The 18,878-nt window shown below is 36.2% G+C and overlaps 1 long non-coding RNA gene across 1 annotated transcript; it reads right to left on the bottom strand.

Annotated features, from left to right (window-relative positions):
• Window positions 1-13,065: 13,065 nt before the first annotated feature.
• Window positions 13,066-18,607, bottom strand: LOC106950495 (uncharacterized). Its single transcript, XR_001425620.1, has 2 exons — window positions 18,438-18,607; window positions 13,066-15,366 (listed from the first exon to the last, which is right to left on the bottom strand). It is a non-coding gene; the product is annotated as an uncharacterized LOC106950495 (long non-coding RNA).
• Between the last annotated feature and the right edge of the window lie 271 nt (window positions 18,608-18,878).

Below are 18,878 nucleotides of genomic sequence, written 5' to 3'. Positions count from 1 at the left end.
TCACAAGTTCAGAAAAGTCACTTTAACTAATTTTATGATCTATTTTTACATGCATTTATCATGAGTCATATAATACCTTCTCCAAAGTTAAGAAAACACCATACTCATATCTTGCTGTATGTCTTTGTTGAGTCACTTGGTAAAGGGGAATAAAGTATTATATATATATATATATATATATATATATATATATATATATATATATATATATATAAAAAATCCCTTCTCCCCCTCTGCGGGTGGTCTCTTTCATCCTCTGAGCTCGGGTCCTCTACCAGAGGCCTGGGAGCTTGAGGGTTCTGCGCAGTATCTTGGCTGTGCCTAGAACTGCACATTTCTGGACTGAGATGTCTGATGTTGTTCCTGGGATCTGTTTATATATATATATATATATATATATATATATATATATATATATATTTTTTTTTTTTTTTACATAAACTGAGTTGGCAATCATAAAATCCAGATTTGTCAGAGCAGTTTAGAGCACATTTGTCTTTTTTGTTACACTTAATATGCTTCAGTAAGATGCTAACTGTATATATCAGATAAACAAGCACACTTTCATATTATTTATTTCTTTTCAGGACAAAATAATCCCAATCCTGACCCTCATGAAAAAGTGACCTGTTCCTAAACCTAGAAACTAGGCATTCTGATCAACTTTGCAATACATTCAGATCCACAGGTTAGGGGGCTGCATTCAGAGGTGGAGCTGTGCTTCGGACCACTGTCCTGTTGCATAACCTTGGTTCATAAAATGATGACAAGAAATGATTCAGGATCAATTATCACAAGTCACTAAAGTCTTTTGGATCAAATTGGGGTTTGTTTGTTGGCACATGTGAGATGGGTATACGTCTTCTTTTTGGCAAGCTGTGGTTGTAACCTTAGATCTATCCCATGGACAAATTTTTTTTAAACTTGTTGCAATTTTTAAAATCACAAAAACTGTCCTTCGCTGAGGCAAGTGAGGCAATTGTTGAAATCTGTCAGGAGGCAATAACTTTACTCAGGAATATACATGTTTTATTCATTTTCAATGTAAAAGCAGTAATCTGGTACATTCTTTAAAATAAAACGTATCTGAAATAAAAGGGGGGGAAAACGATGTGCATCCTTGTCCCATGTAAATTAGCAAAACAAACATTTTCCTACATCAACGTAACAGCAACTAAAGAAATATCAACCTACTTAAATATTCAACAAAAGCAGCAAATGATTCCTGAATCCCTATGTCCTATTAAGTTATTGAGTTTTTATTTTTTCACTTTTAAAGAAAAAATATTTTAAAAAAACTAACAATGTGCCACCTCTGGGAAATGTTCTGAAATAAAAATAAAACTCTAAAGTCAAGAACATACAATGCATTTAATGGTCTAAGACTAATCTGCTACATTACTTTGTGAATGTTTTTCTATGTTTTTTAGTCCCTTGGTGCGGAGATCAGAGCACAAAAAGGCTTCACTTCAAATCCTCCCCCCCAAAAAAAACAAAAGGCAAAACATATGACAAAAAAGCATTACAATGATTTTACAGGACATAAATTCTGCCATTGATCACCAACAGAGACAGACTGAAGTGACTTCAGGTGCTTCTAAGCGCTATAAAACAAACCATAGTAGATGTGTTCAAAGAGTGTCTGATCAGAGCAGAAGACTTTTCACCAAATCTCCAAATATAGAGAAGAGCATTTTCCAGCAGAACCTCTAAAATCAGCAAGTTCAGCAGGCGGCAGAGTAAATATGGTGTAAGTGTGAGCATCTACACTCATATGTGTGTTTTCTCTTTTTTTTGGTGTTTCTGACACCTTTCGCAGCGCCACAGCCTGTCAGATGTCTTGTCTTTAGATACTCTGACAGATTGGGATGTTAAAAACTGTGATTTCAGCCTGGTTACATCAACCCCCCCCTCTCTCGCTGCTTCTCCTCCTCCACCCCCACCACATCTATGCTCAGCAACAGAGAAATCAGCAGCATCCATTTAAGATGTTGTCAAAGGGAATTACAGCGCGTCCTGGAAGCGCTCTGGATGCCACCTCCTCCCCCTACGAGGCTCACCTGGGGAGGAGCAGTGGGAGCTGCAGGAGGAGGTCACCGTGATGTTTCTCAGTACACTTTCAGATCAATTTGTCTTGGAAACAGAGCTGACAAAAAAAGTGTCCGTCTATTCCTGGAAAGCTGCGAGAGGACGTGTGATGATGTTTTAAACGACTCTGACAGAGCAGGTTTGAGGTCGGCCTGCGTTTGACCTTTCCTATACACAGCGGATGTCACAATTTGCTGTCAGTTTGATTCAGGTGGGGGTTTTTTTTCTTAATTTGACAAGAACACAACAACAGCGTTTCATCACTCATTACTTGTAAAATCCTTAGATTGCTCAAGATGTTATTTATTTGGAGTGAAATGAACAAACGCACTAAATATTTTGTTTTCACACATTTTTCCAGGTTCAATTTTAATATATTTTGGACTTTACCTTACATTTTTTGTTTTTCCTAATCAGTCCACATTGTGGTTCTGATTCTCTTTATATGCTTGAGCCGCAGTACAAGTATGACAAATTAGCCATTCAGCGCTCCTGTTTGCAGGCTACTCCTGCATGTTTGGGAAAGCACATGCAGTTGATTCCGACATTCAAGAAATCTCAGAAATGAACTGAATCTAAAGCAAGTCCCCGACTTAAGACCAATCTTTTTTAATGCAAATTTATGCACATTTATTCACAGTGGACAATGGAGCTAATTGTATCCTCAGGAGCTGTGAGGCACCTTTAATGTAAAAAAAAAAAAAGTGCATCGTGTTTTTGTTGTGTGATGTCACTTAGCTTTGAGCTGAGAAGAAACAACTTTTAATGCAGACAGTGGCATCGGTTATTAAAAGCGATACACCGAATACAAGTTTGCTGATTTTTCCTGGGTTTTGGTTTTCATCCAGCAGAGGCTGATTCCCAAAAGACTTGCTTTTAACATTTCCCCACTGATTCTAGTTTTGTGTGAGCAAACATCTTTGACAAGAATACCATAAGAGAAAGAGGACAGAAAGTAAAAAGAATCTAAAATGGTTTCTTTTACCACCTTTTAGAGCTTTGTGTTTCAATAAAACTTTGTATTATTAGACTGAAAACCTAAATGCAACCAAAACAACAACAAAACATTTGAATTGTGTGTCCTACTCCACATCTTGCATAATATCAATAGTATCAAAGCCTGATGCCAAGGTCTCAGTTTTAAAAAAAAAATGTCTGTGCTGAACCAGGACTGATGCTGGACCCAGTTCTTACCTGGTTTTTAACAATGAGTTTGGCATCAGCAGCCAGAGAACCAGCTCTGTACAAAGTAATTAGGCGTCACCTAAACATCTCTTCCAGTCATGGCAGATGGCCGTCCACAGTGAGGCAGGTCCTGCTGGAGGTTTCTTCTTGTTAAACGGACGTTTTTCCTCTCCGCTGTCTCTGTGCCAGGGATTGTCTACACTGACCACATGTTCTTCCAGAAGGAGTGAATGGTGCAAGTCAAAGACTTAAAATCAGCTGGATTTCCCTATACAGAAAACATTTCAACCAATTTGAATAATAAACTGCAATTTATCATCCCATTGCGTTTCTTGTAAAGTGCCTTGAGACAAGGTGATTTGGCATTTATCCCGAAAACTTCAGGTGAGCAAATCTATTAGGCTATAAAAAGGTGATATAACCCTTATTCACAAGGGTTAAACTTTACTGAACCACCATTTGATTCACTGCTACATTCAGTCTCCTTCAGATCACACATCACATTAGCAAATCTGAAGAACCCGACTCGCAACCAGTGACAAACAACTGAGTAGGCGTATCTGATAAAGAGTCCAATGAGTGCATTTCTTTGACTTTAAGTCAGTAAAAGGCATAAATTAGTAATGTATTTGGGAGACTACCAGCTTTACCTATAGACCTCCATTATAAAAGCTCCCTATCATTTTTCAGCTCATATTTCGACATTGCTCTTGCTCCATTAGAAAGAAATGCTTGTAAGGTATGTCACTTCAAGACTGTGGATGTGTGCACCAAGTTGCTGTTGATGTTGAGCTGTCATGGTATAATGAACTGGTTCAGAGAATGTTTGTCAAACAGGAGAGAAGCAGAGCCCAAAACCTGTGGCGTTACGTCTGTTTTTCCTGACTTTTTCTCGTTAGTTCCCATCTTTTTCCATCACTCCTAATGTAAATAGACTCATGCTGAGGCTGCAATAACTGTCCTCTACAAGAAACTGCATTCTGCCTCCAGGATTTTTGGAGATGAAGTAATTCCAAATCTCGTCAACCCCAAGTAACTTTACTTTTTCAGGTAATTTAAATTTTATGAAGTTCCGCGTTAAAAATATTGTTTCAAAAATGAACAATTTGTCTCTTTATGGTTGTTTCCAGAATTGTTGCCAAGAGAAAGCCACTTCTGGAGTTTGTGCTTTAGTTGTGGAAACAAAGAACTGGGGCTAAGCACTGAACCAGCTTAGTGGGAATCCCCCCTCAAGAGGAGATGCTCAGCAGTGGAAGTCATGGTGTAAATGGAGATTTGAGCTGATATGAGTCATTCGCTTTCACAAGATACTTTCAGGCTGGGTATGAGACCTCCTTCCAGTTTTGGTGCCAGTTATGAAAAGATCAAGCCAATATGAGAGGTTGAAGTTACCACCTGTTGTTACGCCTCTTAGCTGCCAAGACAAGAAACTAGACAACCAAAATAGCAAGACATGAAGCTAAGGGGTTTAGAAGTCCTGGGCTCCCCATTATAAGCAATGGAGCTTCAAGCACTTTATTGGCTCTGGCAGTTTATTTGGGAAAGGGACTCGTCTTCAAAGCCAAATTACTTTGGTTATTTGTTGTTTGGGGAATGCTTTCGCTTTACTCTCCGTTTTGCAATCACATCCTTTAAATAAATTAATTTAGACAACGTGCCCTACATCGTGAGTCTATGAGCCTAATCAGCCACTGAATTTGCATGTTGGTGTATCATTTTCAAAAGTTTTACTGGTTTCTCGATCCTTTTTGTGTGTTATACTCCCTTTGACAGCAAACTTTGCTTTTGGAAACTTCTGAAATATGCAGCGACCCGTCTGGCGGAATCAGAGTTAATATCTTGAGCTGCTGCAGTCAGCTCTGACAGCCCCGTAGCTTCATGGCCGGCACACAATGCAGTCCTGCCATGGTGAATCCAGGGTTAGTCAAGACTTTCAACTTCAAGAACATTCCCTGTAAGACAGATAATCTGCTTTGCAGACTTAAAATTGAAACTAAACATTTCAGTTGGAGATTGTTCTTTTCCTTGGAGGCTTAGTTTGATCCTCAGTAAAAATCATGAACAATCTCAGCCATCAAGTCCAAAAAAAAAGAGATATAAAGCTATATCTAAAAGTCAAAATGTATGGCGAGTTAATACTTGACAAAATTCAATGTACACAGAATATCTGATAAACAAGAGCAACTATTCCTTAAAATTCTTGCAAATCCCTGTTTCCATATGGGATTACAAAGACTTCCTAAAAATAAAAATAAACAAATTCAGAGAAAGATGTGGGAATTATGCAAATTTTGATGCAAATTTAGATAATTGTTTGCACCACCAGATGTGGGTTTCTTCAGTGATCTCACTGCATCTGCTTTGAAGAATAATTTGAGAGACGCAGGAAAAAAGTTCGACAAAACAAAGTTACCCAATACGAAACTAAAATTTTAACATTTACATGAAACATTCTGCTCAATCAAATGAGCACTGATAAAACAGCTACTTCACATTTGAAAGCCCGATTATCATCTGTTCTCAATTAGCGAACAGAAAACATCTGACAGAAAACACAGCTATAATATTAAGGGCATTATTCAAGAGGCAAACTGACATTTTCTTCAGTTTAAAATTATTTAGTCTTTACAAACAACTGACCGTTAATGATTTCAAAGAAAAATATTTATGCCCTCTTTTTTGCTTTACTTCCAGTGAAGCTGACAGCTGATGAAAGTAATAGAAACTCACACCGTCCTTAATAGACACTGAAAGATTCAAACTGAAAGCAGCTCCTGCTGATGAATCACAGAAACATCTTCATTAACAGGTTCTGAGATCAATATGCAGGAGAGATTTTTGATTGGAGTGCAGATTGGTGTTGGCATATACCAACACTTAATCGATAATTTAACAGGAATAAATTAGGTGAGTCGGTGGTGGACCAAGATGTGTACGTGAAGAGAGTGCAAGAGGAAGAGAACTCACGTTTGTTGAATGATTAGCTTTAAAAATTGCTGCCAGACTCCAAAATATGATCCACATTTTTTTCTTCCATGCTTTTGCTGGCCAACACTCTGCTGAGTGTAAATAAGACAGGGAGGCCCAAAGCAATGTCCAATCTTTGTGTAAAGCAAGCTGCACAACTAGGTAACATGACAGATAATAAACGATGTCTGATAGAAGTACAGGAGGAAATGAGCCTGAGTGTGGAGAAATTATTAATGAAACCAAAACATGAATCCAAGTTTTCACAATTCCAACATCATTACTGTTACTCCAGTAAACTAAAACATTATTCGCGCATTAGACAAGGAGCTTTATGTTTTCCAGTATTGGAGTATTGGAGTGGAAGTAAAACGGGTCAGAACAATCAGAGCAGATCAGCAAGACCAAACAGGCCATCAGAGTTCCAGCTTGGACCAGACAGAACCCTGAATGCCTGGAGCCGCCATTATTAATACAGATGGGATTTCCTTCAACATCACAAACTGAATATTGTGTCATCACCTTCATTGTGAAGAGTCTTCTTTTTCACAAAGAGATACAGTGTTAGGGAAAATTAGGTTTGTTTGTCCCATTGCACGAGATGATTATGATGCAAAAATAAATGGCTCTTCAGCTGCAGATCTATTATTATAAGCTGGAGATTGACATGAAATTTGCAGCTTCATATGAGCCAGCAGGTCTATTCCGGTTTCTACTAAAGTCCTTGATTAATTATGCAGTTAATTTGAAATCATATGTACAAATAATGTGAAAAAATCTTCGAAACCCCTGTAACATATTGTCACATTAGAACCACGGACTTTGCTGTGTTGGTTTTCTTCCATAAACACCATTTTGTTTGCTGTGCCCTCTATATTGCACATGGTAAACTTCTTTTGGCATTCTTTCAACACGGGTCGCCTTCTTCCCAGGTTTTACCAAAGCATAACTACCTGAGCTGTGGACCGTTCCTGCTCCTCCAAAGTTACCAAAGTCCTTTCAGTTGCTTCTTGACTGAATTTAGAAACAAATCAGTTCCTTTAAAGCCATCCCAAACCAAAGATTTCATGATGAATGAAATGTAGTAGCCTGAGTCAAGTAAGTGATCTTGAAATATAAATTTAATTGTGTGATTTATTTTATTTTCATGTTCATGCAGCAGAGACAGAAGATTGGTTTCAGTGTAATAACCCTTTAATAATCTACTCAGCGTTGAATTGTGAAGACTTTAGGGTTTTCAGGCAAAGGCATATTTAATTCTGTGAGCCATGAAACTATTTGTGCACCCAAGTAACCCCATAGAAAGAGGAGGAAAAGAAAAGAAAACATGACACATGAACTGCAAGTATAAACTAGCTTATTTATTCACAGAACTTTAAAGTTAATATTAGCTGGGATTTGACTAATCCCTCTGAAAAAGAAACTTTGGTGTATATCCTAATCAGATCTCTTTTTAAAACATAAAAAACAGAAAATGTGTCTGCTTCTTGAACCCAATTGAATATTTTTGTAATGATCAATAAACTAAATACTTACAAACCTTTCTGCATTTAATACATTTAATTAAAATTTTTCTAAATAATGTTTTTACAGATTACAGGCATGAGATAAAGGGGGAAAAAATCTATTAAAACTTCAAATTAAAGTAAAATAAATTTGATTTGATTGAAAATGTTTTGTGCTCACAGAATTAGAGTGAACCTTAAAAAACAGGAATTAAAAAATGCTGGAAGGTCACAGAAAAATTGACAAAATACTACTCTTATTACCATTTATCTTTCATCCATAACATCCAATAGAACATCCTGAGCTTAATGCTTATACCATGCTGCTGTATTCAAGCAGATCTTTGTGCATGTGGTTCAGCTAATTCTGAGTGCATAAATAAAAGGATGAATATATTTTACATTTGTGTTGAAATGTACAAACCACACACACTATGAATATGATTGCATACATATTCTATGAAACATGACCCAGAAACAATAAGAAAGGCCTCAAATCCCTCAATATTTGCTTTTATAGAGTTCAGGTCTTAATAAAAGTCACAAAATCTTATTTTACACTGGGGTCAGAATAGCAGCTGCTTTTATGCTTCATGGTTTATATGAACCATAACTGAAAAAATACACCTAATATTATGCATTCTTCAGTGTGTATTAATAATGCTTTCCTTATCCTTGTGGTTTGTATGGAAGCCCATAATGGACAAATAGAAGGAAATATTCAATTTTGGGGGACAGAGAGTGCAGAGCTATTGGGTTGTTGTTAATTGTTTAGATTTTTTTTTTTAAATCTGCTAATTTGTTAATGAAGTAAATAAAATTTTTGTTAAATATTAAGTATTCATTTTTTGATTTATCATGAATTTGAAAATTTACTTCATTTGTCAATAAAAAAAAGACTTTTTTAAAAGTTTCTAAAAATAAAATCATAACTATTTTATTGGAAATTGTGTGTTAATTTTCTTTGTTTACTTTTTTTTACATAAACATATCATAGCTGGATTATAATTCAGGGAAACATTTTAAATTGTCTCAGATTGTCGTCTTTTTGTCATTGAACAGAAAATCAAAACAAGCTCTCTGCCAGTCGAGGAGATTAAAGACTCATGACTGTGTAAGCGGAGTACCTATTAAATGGGACTCAAACCAACAACCTCCAGACCATCAGCTGACTGAGTTAAAGCCTCAACATGCCGGCAGCTGCTTCACTGGCAGGCTTTCAGTCTTTTACACTGTTGTCAGCTTTCAAACGCCTTTTTAGAAGCAGAGATGTGACTTGATCTCATCACCTCTAAACCTGCCTGCTTTGCTGATTGAGCTATTGAGTCTTCATAAGCGAGAGCTTTTTCAAGTTTTTCCCCTTAGATGCTGCCTCTTGATTGTCAAAAGCAGAAAGCGGTGTGTCAAATCGAAACACACCAAACCCGCCGCAGCTGTGTTGAGATAATTCATTGCGAGGCCTAGACACTCAGCTGCTGAAGCTTTTCAATATTTTCTCTACATTTTTGATTGAAAGATGTAGAGAAATGAAAAATAATAAATATACTCAGATGAGGAATTTAAAAGGAAACTTGAACCAGTGACCCTGGGTTCTTCAGCTAAGCTCTCTGGCGATTCAGTCAGTGCGTCTAAATATTAAATACATCCATTACCTGTATAAAAGAAAGAAGATTCAGTGTATAAAAGACTTTAATTCAACCTCTTTACCAATTAGTGAACAGCTTTTCCTTTTGTGAAGACAAATTAGAGGATGCTTCAGCTCGTCTGAGGTTATGTTGAACCGTCTCACCTGGAGTGTCTTCAGTCTACACTTAAATTTTTTTCATAACTAACCTCTTCTGATAACGAGGTATGATTTTGTCCTCCTCCATGCCTTTCTTCCTTCTCACTTTTAGATTGAAGTTTAACAAAAAAATTAATAGAAATATTTTTTTTTTCATTTTGCTGAAAAATACAAGGCGATTTAAATTAGAAATAAAACTTTCTAAGAGCGCCTGAATTTTGAATTCAAAAGACTCTTTCAAACATGTTCTACTACCAGCAAATCAAACTGATTTTCATCTCCAATCATCCAGTGAAAATTATGTTACTTGATGGCAATAAAAATGATAGAAATTGTACAGTTGGCGTTAAATTGATTCATTTTAAAACTCTGTTACAAAGCATAGACTGATGTAATGAATGTTTGCACAACTTATTTTTGTTCTTTGTTGTCAAATAGTTATATAAATACAGACATTAAGAAAGCATAGATTGTTTGCTGCATTAACCTTTAAAACATCCTTTTAGTCGTAAATAATATAAATTAAAATCTTATAATCACACTTAAAATAAAATCTGAGCTGGCACTTTGACTCCTAACCTAATCCAAAACATCAACTCTGACTCCCAATCAAGTTGTTTTTGTTTCACTTATTTATTTTTGAATGGTCAGTATTTCAATGGCTACCAAACAACCAAGTCACTGTTAAGGTAGATTCACATTTTGAATTATCATCGAACAATACCACTTTTATCTAAACTAATTATATAAAAGTCAAATCAGCTAATCAAATTGGAGCACAGAGTTGGACATAATTCAGTCTTGGCTTTAAGACTGAATTGTCAAATGGAGATGACAATGAATGTTGAATGTTTAAAAAGTGACTTTTTTAACAAACTGTGAAATATTAAAACATATTGGAGAAAAAGATAATTCACTCTCAGTTTTCAATAAAATTCAAGCAGATGCACAAAGACACGGCAGCACAAAAGCGAGTTAATAATATAATTTCTTCTTTAGACCAAAAATATTAATTAGGACCAACTGACACCTGGCTGACCGGAATGCGCCACAAGAAAATGTCAGACACTGGCAAAGACTTTCATGAGGAGCAATGCATCCATCAATCCATTTCTCATATCCGCTCAACCCTTCAGCTTTGCAGACAGTTAATGAGAGAGAGGCAGTGAACACCACGGACAACTCACCGTTCCATCACACAGTAACGCAGAAAAAGGACTTGCGTGATTTTAGATGGCAGGGGAAGGTGGAGGACACTTCACACATAAAGGCCCCATCTGGGATTCAAACCTGGATCCTACCTGCCAACAGCTGTACCACCGCCCTGAACAATGTTTCCCTAAATGTTCACACTGGAAAAAGAGCCTCCTGAAAGCACCTTCAGTTCTTTGACAAGGCTGGTTTTTCAAAAAAACTTTGGTTAATCAGAGCACAAAGAAAACATGTTGCTAGGCTCTATTCATGAGGAATGAGCAAGGTCAAACAGTTCATCCATCACTCTATAATCAAGCTTCTTTTTAGCAGAAAGAAATCACTAGCCATTGCCCACCCAACAGAAATCTCACCATCTGCTAAACATGAAAGCTGCAGTATAAGCAGCCCAGAGGATATTTTGGGTTTGCGTTTGTGGTTACAGAAATAATGTCAGTTAACAAAGAACATACAGTATGATGCGTACAATCTGCATTTGTGTCCATCAGCGAGTGTGCTAAATGTGAGTTTTGCGTGACCTGTTTGCTGTCGTCACATCTCCTCGGATTTCCTAGAGGCTTTTGTGGAAAAGAAGCACCATCTTTGTTCCAGAAAGATCCATCTGCACAGCTCCACTGTGTGTCCCAGAGCGGGAAATCATCAAGAGCACAAATTTAGTTTATCAGTGTTTGGCCCTGCAGAAGGAAAGAAATGTTCATTTGTGTGTAATGTTTCTTTAAGAAGGTGCTGACACAAAGAGATTAATCATTGACATTTTATTTATTGGTTTTTACCCAATATAAAAAAAAAAAATAATTCACTTTACTGAAGTGATTTGTGATGTTAATATAGGTTAATATAGTCAAACTATTAGCTTATTGTTTCATAGCAGAAAAAAATATTAATTTCATGGATTGATTTAAAAAAAAAGTATCACTCACAAAGTAGTCGGAAGAAAAAACATGACAAAAAATTAAGATGCTCCCAATTTTTTAACCCGTTTGTGTTAACAAAACTGAAATCCTCATTTATTTCACTCTTATTTTCATGTAGAAAAGTTTTACCTGCCACAATTTTTTTTCAAATGCTGCATAACAAATTGATGAATCTATATTTTATACATTTTCCTTTTGAATTCAAAGGGATGGTTGGTTGTAGAACTATGGCAACTTTTAAACTTCTCAGTTAGACATGGTGGTGGCAGCATGATGCTGTGGGAATGTTTTTCTTCAGCTGGGATAATGTACATTTGTCAGAACTGATGGAAAGTAGAATGGAGGGAGCTGAAAAAAGGAGTAATTTCAGAAGAAACCAATCTTAGAGGATGCAACAGAGGGTAGAAATAATTCAATTCCAAACTGGACAATGACATTACTGATTTTTTTTTTTTTTTTTTTACTGTAAGGGTGGCCCAGTCAAAATCCAGATCTCAGTCCAGAATCTGTGGTAAATGTTGAAATTTATGTTAGCAGAATGACTGAACCCGAGCTATTTTAGAGTAAAGACATGCAGCAAACAGCTTACTGTGGCAATTACCACAAAATACAAATTCACATAAAACCGTTCAGATTTTTGATCACAAAAAAATATTTTCTTCCTTCCTCTTTACAGTTATGTTCTACTTTGTGTTTGTCTCATATAATCCCACTAAAAAAGGTCTTTTTGGTTGCGACAAAACAAAACACTAAAGGTTTCATGTTAGTTTTCTTGTAGCAAAGAACATTTTTACATATGTTGACAGGCTGATCCAGAAAAAATCCTCTGAAGCAAAAATATTATGAAGTCCACATGGCTGCAAAACATTGCAGATCATGTAAAGACATCAAATAAACCTGCACTGGTTAAAGGCTTAAACTTTTCTCTAAACTGCGCTTTTATTAAAATATACATTTTTGACTAAATAAACCTCCCTCTGTACTTTTGGCACATTTTTTCATTCTATTAATGAAATGCTTTTTGAGCCACTGACTCACATGATGATCTGTAACTGTAATTGCGTGTGCAGCCACCAACTGTTAAACCAGCTTGTTTACCAAAAACTGAAGTTCACATTTATTAGCATTTTATTTTTAACACAGCAGCCATCTTTTAATTCAACCCAGTTTAGAAACTGATATGTTCAAAGAGTCTGAAACCTTAGGGGGGGAAAAAAAATACTTCTGAACATTTGATTTCATGCAAACTGGTTCTACTTAATGCTCTCCACTTTGGGGAAATTAAAAGAATACTAGTCATTAGAGAAGAGTTTCTAAGTGAAACAAATACAATTCAGTTACCTTGAAACTAAAATGAGTGCTTTTTTTGCTTGATGAGGCTATTTATCTTTGATGAAAAAGAAAAATCACATTCTTAGTTGTAGCACTTTTAAAGAGTTTATTAGCAGCCCTCTTGATGAGTTGTGAAGCCATTTAATCATCATAAAAAAGAAACACGTATTTTGTACAGAAGATGTTAATATTGGGTTCAGATTTAACAACTGTCTGCAAGGCATCTTCTTTATGTGGTTGTAAATGTAAGTTTGCAGCATATAGAAGGTGGACACAGAAATACAAATTCTTGCATTTCAGAGTCACTTCACCACTTTGGCGTTCCTCAAGTCATTTTCAGAGTAGAAAGTGGTGCAGAAACTCAGCAGTTATTGTTTCAGGCCCCACATCTATTGATTCATGCAGATATACAGAATATCAGAAAAATAGAATATGGTAAAAACGTTTTGCCACTCATTTAGGAACCTGAAGCTCATATTATTTCATTAAACACAAAGTGAAATATTTCAAGCCTTTTTTTTTCTTGTATTACCGATGATTATGTTTTACAGATCATAAAATTGAGTATCTCAGAAAATTAGAATATATTGAAAAACATTTTGGAAACTCATTGTGGTATGGACTAATCATCTAACTCAAAACATCCGCAGAGGTTTCCTGGATTCTCAGTCTGTCGACTGCACTATCATGGGGACGAGAGGCTATCTTTCTTACCCTAGTTGTCAGTTGGATTGGACAGTCACAAACTCGGCAGGTTTGAAGTTGGAGTTTAAAGCTGCAAAATAAAAAAAATATTGAAAGAGTTCAAGTTGTATGAATATGTCTGCATACGTTGACAAAAGCTTAAAGTGCCTAAAAATAAGATTATATGTGAAAGTTTTTATGCCAACCAGTTGAGAAATTTTGAGTAAGTTCTTGGTTAAACACTACAGCTCCAATTATTAAGCAAAATCAGACTAAGCACCACAAACAAGAGGAGGAAAAGTGGCTCTTAAGAGTGTGACAATATATTCTAAGGCTGTAATAGAGCTCCTAAAATCTAATTTCTCTTTATTAATATTAAAATCTTTTTTCTTTTCCCTGACTTAATGGATTTTTGACTTATGGCTTTACGTCCCAAACTGGATCAGCTCCATCTCTATGCACAGATAATCTGCTTCTATCACTTTTATTTGCTCTCACTCCTGCAATTTTTTTTTCTCACTCGTAAAATAAAAATTCTTAATGGTATATGGCATTGAAAGCCACAAAACCCTGGATAAAAGATAACTTTACTACATTTAAAGCTTGACAAAAATGCTTAAAAATAAAAATAGGACAGAGGTTGTAAAAGAAAAACTCTCCGCTCCTTTAAAACTCAAATCAACCGTCTTTGTTACTTTGTTTGCTTGTGATCACAAGAAAGTTCCTACGTGACCTATACACAACAAGCTTTTCTCCTGACATCCAAAAATAAACATTTCATAGAAAACTGTTAATTTATCATCTTGTCAAAACAAACAATTATCCAGCAACACAACAAGCTGTCAAAGCTGCTTTTCTCCTCCGTTTGTCACTTTAACTTCATGTAACAATGACATCCCCAAACTAGTATTTTATTATGAGCGCAGAAACTGCGCGGCTCCACATTCATTATCAGATATGCTGCAGATTTCAATACGTCTCGGTGCTGTTGTGCATCTGACAACCTGCCTGCGGGCTCACAAACACCAGAGTCATGAAAGCAGCAGGACAACGGCTCCTTTGTCAGTTTAAATCGTCGAATGCGTCTGTGGCGTCTTCCAGCTGCCTCTGACATTTTTGTTTCTCCTGTGGCATGATGCACCGTTGGTTGATGAAAGTTCAATACGAGTTCTGATGCTAAACAGAGATATGAGGATGTGATTTTGTATATTTCTCCTATCCAACATGCCACGCTGACCCACTTGTCAGTCTTCCTGGAAGTGACTCTTTTGTCCTTTCTCTCTTTTATAAACGTCCTCCTTGGTTTTGCTGTCTGTATTAATCCATCTTACTGTATCAATCTAAATTTCCCTCGTCTTTCGTTTGCTTATAATTGCTGTTGCTAGACGGTACTTTTGTAAAGGTAGCCAACTAAATATTTTAAGAATGAAGGGAAAGAAGGGTAGAAATATTGCATACACATAGGAAATGGATAAAGTGGGAAAAACTGAGACATGGATGACAACAGAAGCAGCAGTAAATAAGACAAATAGAAAAAGACAAAAGAGAGCAAAAATGATTTGAATAAGAAAAAAGAACAAAGCTGAGGTTGCACGGAAGTTGGGACTCTTGGAAATCTTCTCAGCCTCAAAACTAAAGCTCTTCTCGTCTTCTGGTAAAATTTTCTTAGCACTGGTTTGGTGAAGTCTCTGTATATCTGAAGATAAATTGAGAAAACAATGTATAGCTATAAAAGTTGAACTGTGAGCTAAAAACATTCTCAGATCAGTAGATCTCATACTGGAGCTTCCACATGGTTCAGGTGAAAGTGAAACCACCAACAACATCCATTCTGTGCAATCAGAACTCAGTTATGGATTAAAGCTAATAAATACCCAATTCAGTTTCTCAGGAAGTTGAAATATTTGGGCCAAGTAAAAAGGGTTTTACTTTAGAATTATGTTAAGCAAGTAAAGTAAACTGGCTGTTCAGAGAGCAAGCATATTAATGGAAAGTTGAGTACAAGAAAAAATGTGATAGAAAAAGTTGTATAAGCAAAGGAGATTAGCTGAACGCCACTATTAAAGCAACTCTTAGTAATTCTTTAAAGCAGCTGTCACCTTCACATTGCATTGACGCAGTAATTTATACAAAAGGAGCCCCTGCCAATGGTTTGATGCATTTCCTGTGCAGTGTGCATTTCTGCAATGAAACTGATGAAATATTCTGGCTTTCTGAAAAACTGAATTTTAAGTTTTCATTAACTGCATGCCAAATAACTTAATACTTGAAATAGATTGCTGTGTAGTGAATCCATGTTCAAGCTTCTAAGCGTCTTTTAGATGTTGAATTATGATTAAAACAAATTTTGCAACTTCCTGACTGAGATGCATCAATAGATTCAGTCACTTGAATGGCATTGTGTCATCTGTGTAACATTTTTGCCGAGTTGTTTGTGCTACACGTGTTTTAATTAATCTAATTATGTTGCTCAACAGATGTTTTGAGAAAAGGAGAATAAATGTGATACTTTACAAAGCTCAGCTTAAAATGGGAAAAAAAACCTGAAAAACTCAATGCCAGCTGCTACGCACACCTCTGTAGCACAAGTAATGCTGCATGAGAGAGAGTGGTTCTATGACCTACTGCTTTACAGCTTCTGTGTGACTGACAAGGAGCATTTACAGAACCACAGCTAGAAGAATCACCTCTAAAATCAGGATTAACTCACTGCTTCCTCCATGTGAGTCCTGATATCCACAGATCACTTAAATCCAGAATTGTAAAAGATCATTTCATATTTAAAACAAAAGCAGCATTTCAAACAATGACAACAACAACAAATCACAGTTTTAGAAAGTTTCAAGATGGCTGCTTAATTATTTTAATTAGCTGCAGCCTTAACTTGCAGCCAGTCAGGTAACAACTCTGGTGTTTCATTGGAGTCACGTCAGTTCAGTGATGGGTTTTTCACCGTTTCTCAGAACAGATTAAGTTCAGACTGCTAATCTAAAGCAGATAAACTGTCCAGACCACCACTGAGGTTTCTTTGGAAAATTGTTCCCAAAACATTTTATGAGTGCTCACATCTGTTTCTAACAGTTTTAGAGTCCCCAGGATGAGCAATGCGCAGCGTTCCAGTTAACTGGGAAGTCGTAACTCGGACCCGGGTTTGACGTCAGACCCGAGATAACAGCGTTCTAGTTAAGAAGTCGGGACTTCAACATGGCGACGCCCATAAACGTTGTTTGAAGTACATCATTTTAGCTTTTATTTTCCATATGTGAACACCACTTTTAGCTGCCAAAAAACAGGAGGTCTGGTAACTCTTGCTCCATGTAGTGAACCCGTGACCTGAAGTCAACTGGAGCTAAACAGGCAGAATTTAGTGTCCAGTATGTTGCAAACATAAATCCAGAAAAGCAAACAAAACCATTCAGAAAGGCCTCTAGCAAGTGTGGGTGTTATATATATTCAGTCCTTCAAATTCATACATTTAGTCCAGAATTGTATCAATTGCTTCATACATTAAAGACATTGAAGTGAGTTGGGGATCAGAGGTGGGTCGTTCCCATCTGCATGTTTTAGACATGGTTCTGCTCCAACCAACCAAACAGAAACCAAGTCATCTCTTCTTCTCCTCTTTAAGTTCTCCAAGCGCCCCCTAATGAGCCATTCATTCAAATTGGGTGCATTCAAGCAGGGGAACATGTAGAAAGAACAACATTGACCATTTCTTTGTAATATGAGGAAACTCTCTGCACCTGAATAAATTAAAGCTTTTGCAGGAAGGATGATTTAATCTATGTAAACTCTGGGTGTGGCACATTCAGTTGATTTACCAGCAGGGAGAAGATTAACAAAAACTTGGGGATAAATTTAGAAACAGCTGAGCTCACAAACACCAGAGTCTTCTTTGATTTCTGCCAGACTTTGTTTTTATTTTCAGACTCTCTAAATTAGACTGGTTGGAGCAGGTTACTCACATTTACTCCAGTAATTTTCCCCACTGGTTTATAGTTAGTTTCAGAAGCAGCAGCTAAAATGTGCGTACCTGATTAAAATTTTTTGGTAAAACTTTATTTGAAGGGGGTGAATAAGACTGACATGACACTGTCATAAACATGACATAACATCTGTCATGAACATGAATAAGCCTTCATGAATATTTATGACTGTTGTCATAAAGCGTCATTCGGTAAATTTTAATACAAAGTTAACATTATTCAAAATGTCTTTGTTATGACAACTTGACATTAACCAAGAAATCATTACTGATATAAATTTGTTATAAAAGAATTACTGATTGCTCTTTAAAAATTAGGTAAAGTTTAAACAGTAATGATTTCTTAGTTAATGTCAAGTTGTCATAAAGACATTTTGAATAATGTCAACTTTGTATTAAAAGTGTCATAATTTACAGAATGATGCTTTATGACAACAGTCATAAATATTCATGAAGGCTTATTCATGTTCATGACAGGTGTTATGTCATGTTTATGACAGTGTCATACAGTCTTATTCACCCCCTTCAAATAAAGTGTTACCAATTGTTTTTGGCACACCGTTTCCCAGATTTGTTTTGCTTTGTTTGTGCAACTTTTACAACAAGAACAACGTCCTTCACCTCTAACTCCCCCAAATCACTTCATATGCACTTTTTATCCTGATCAAAACATGTGCATAGGAATAAAATAAAGATTTGAAAGCAGCTTTTAAGATATAGTTTAACAAACTGAGACGGTAAAAGTAGGCACCTTAGAGATACTGAAGTGTTTATGTGCTTACTTTGTTCTATGTTTTCCTTTATCTGCTCCCTGAGCCTTAGTCCACCTGTTTCTGTTGGTTTCTGAATAAAGTCTGTACTTCCTGTTTCAGTTTATCCCTTCACTTCCTCTCTTCTCACATTTAATTGCCTGACTGCTTTCACCTGAGCCTGGTTAACCTTCCCTCCTTGTGTACTTATGGTCCTGTCCTCCTCCTTGTCACTTATTCTGGATTTTCGCTGTAAAACCATCGCTTTTCCATACTTACCTTTTAAAAATAGTCTTTCTACTTATAGTTGGATCCAACCTGCCTTCTCAGATTTGGATCAACTAAGACAAGCATTATTCTATTTAAATATTAGTGTTTTGTTAGTGATTTATGTCTTTGTTTTTTACTTTGAAAAAGATGACAAACGTTTTTTTGAGGTAAACAGTAAATCCACACAGACAATACATCAGTGAG

The sequence above is a fragment of the Poecilia latipinna genome, unplaced genomic scaffold, assembly GCF_001443285.1.
Source record: "Poecilia latipinna isolate Pla-1442-1.1 unplaced genomic scaffold, P_latipinna-1.0 Scaffold403, whole genome shotgun sequence".
Lineage (NCBI taxonomy): Eukaryota > Metazoa > Chordata > Actinopteri > Cyprinodontiformes > Poeciliidae > Poecilia > Poecilia latipinna.
Note: the sequence above shows the minus strand (reverse complement) of the source record. Positions and strands in the feature narration are given on the sequence as shown.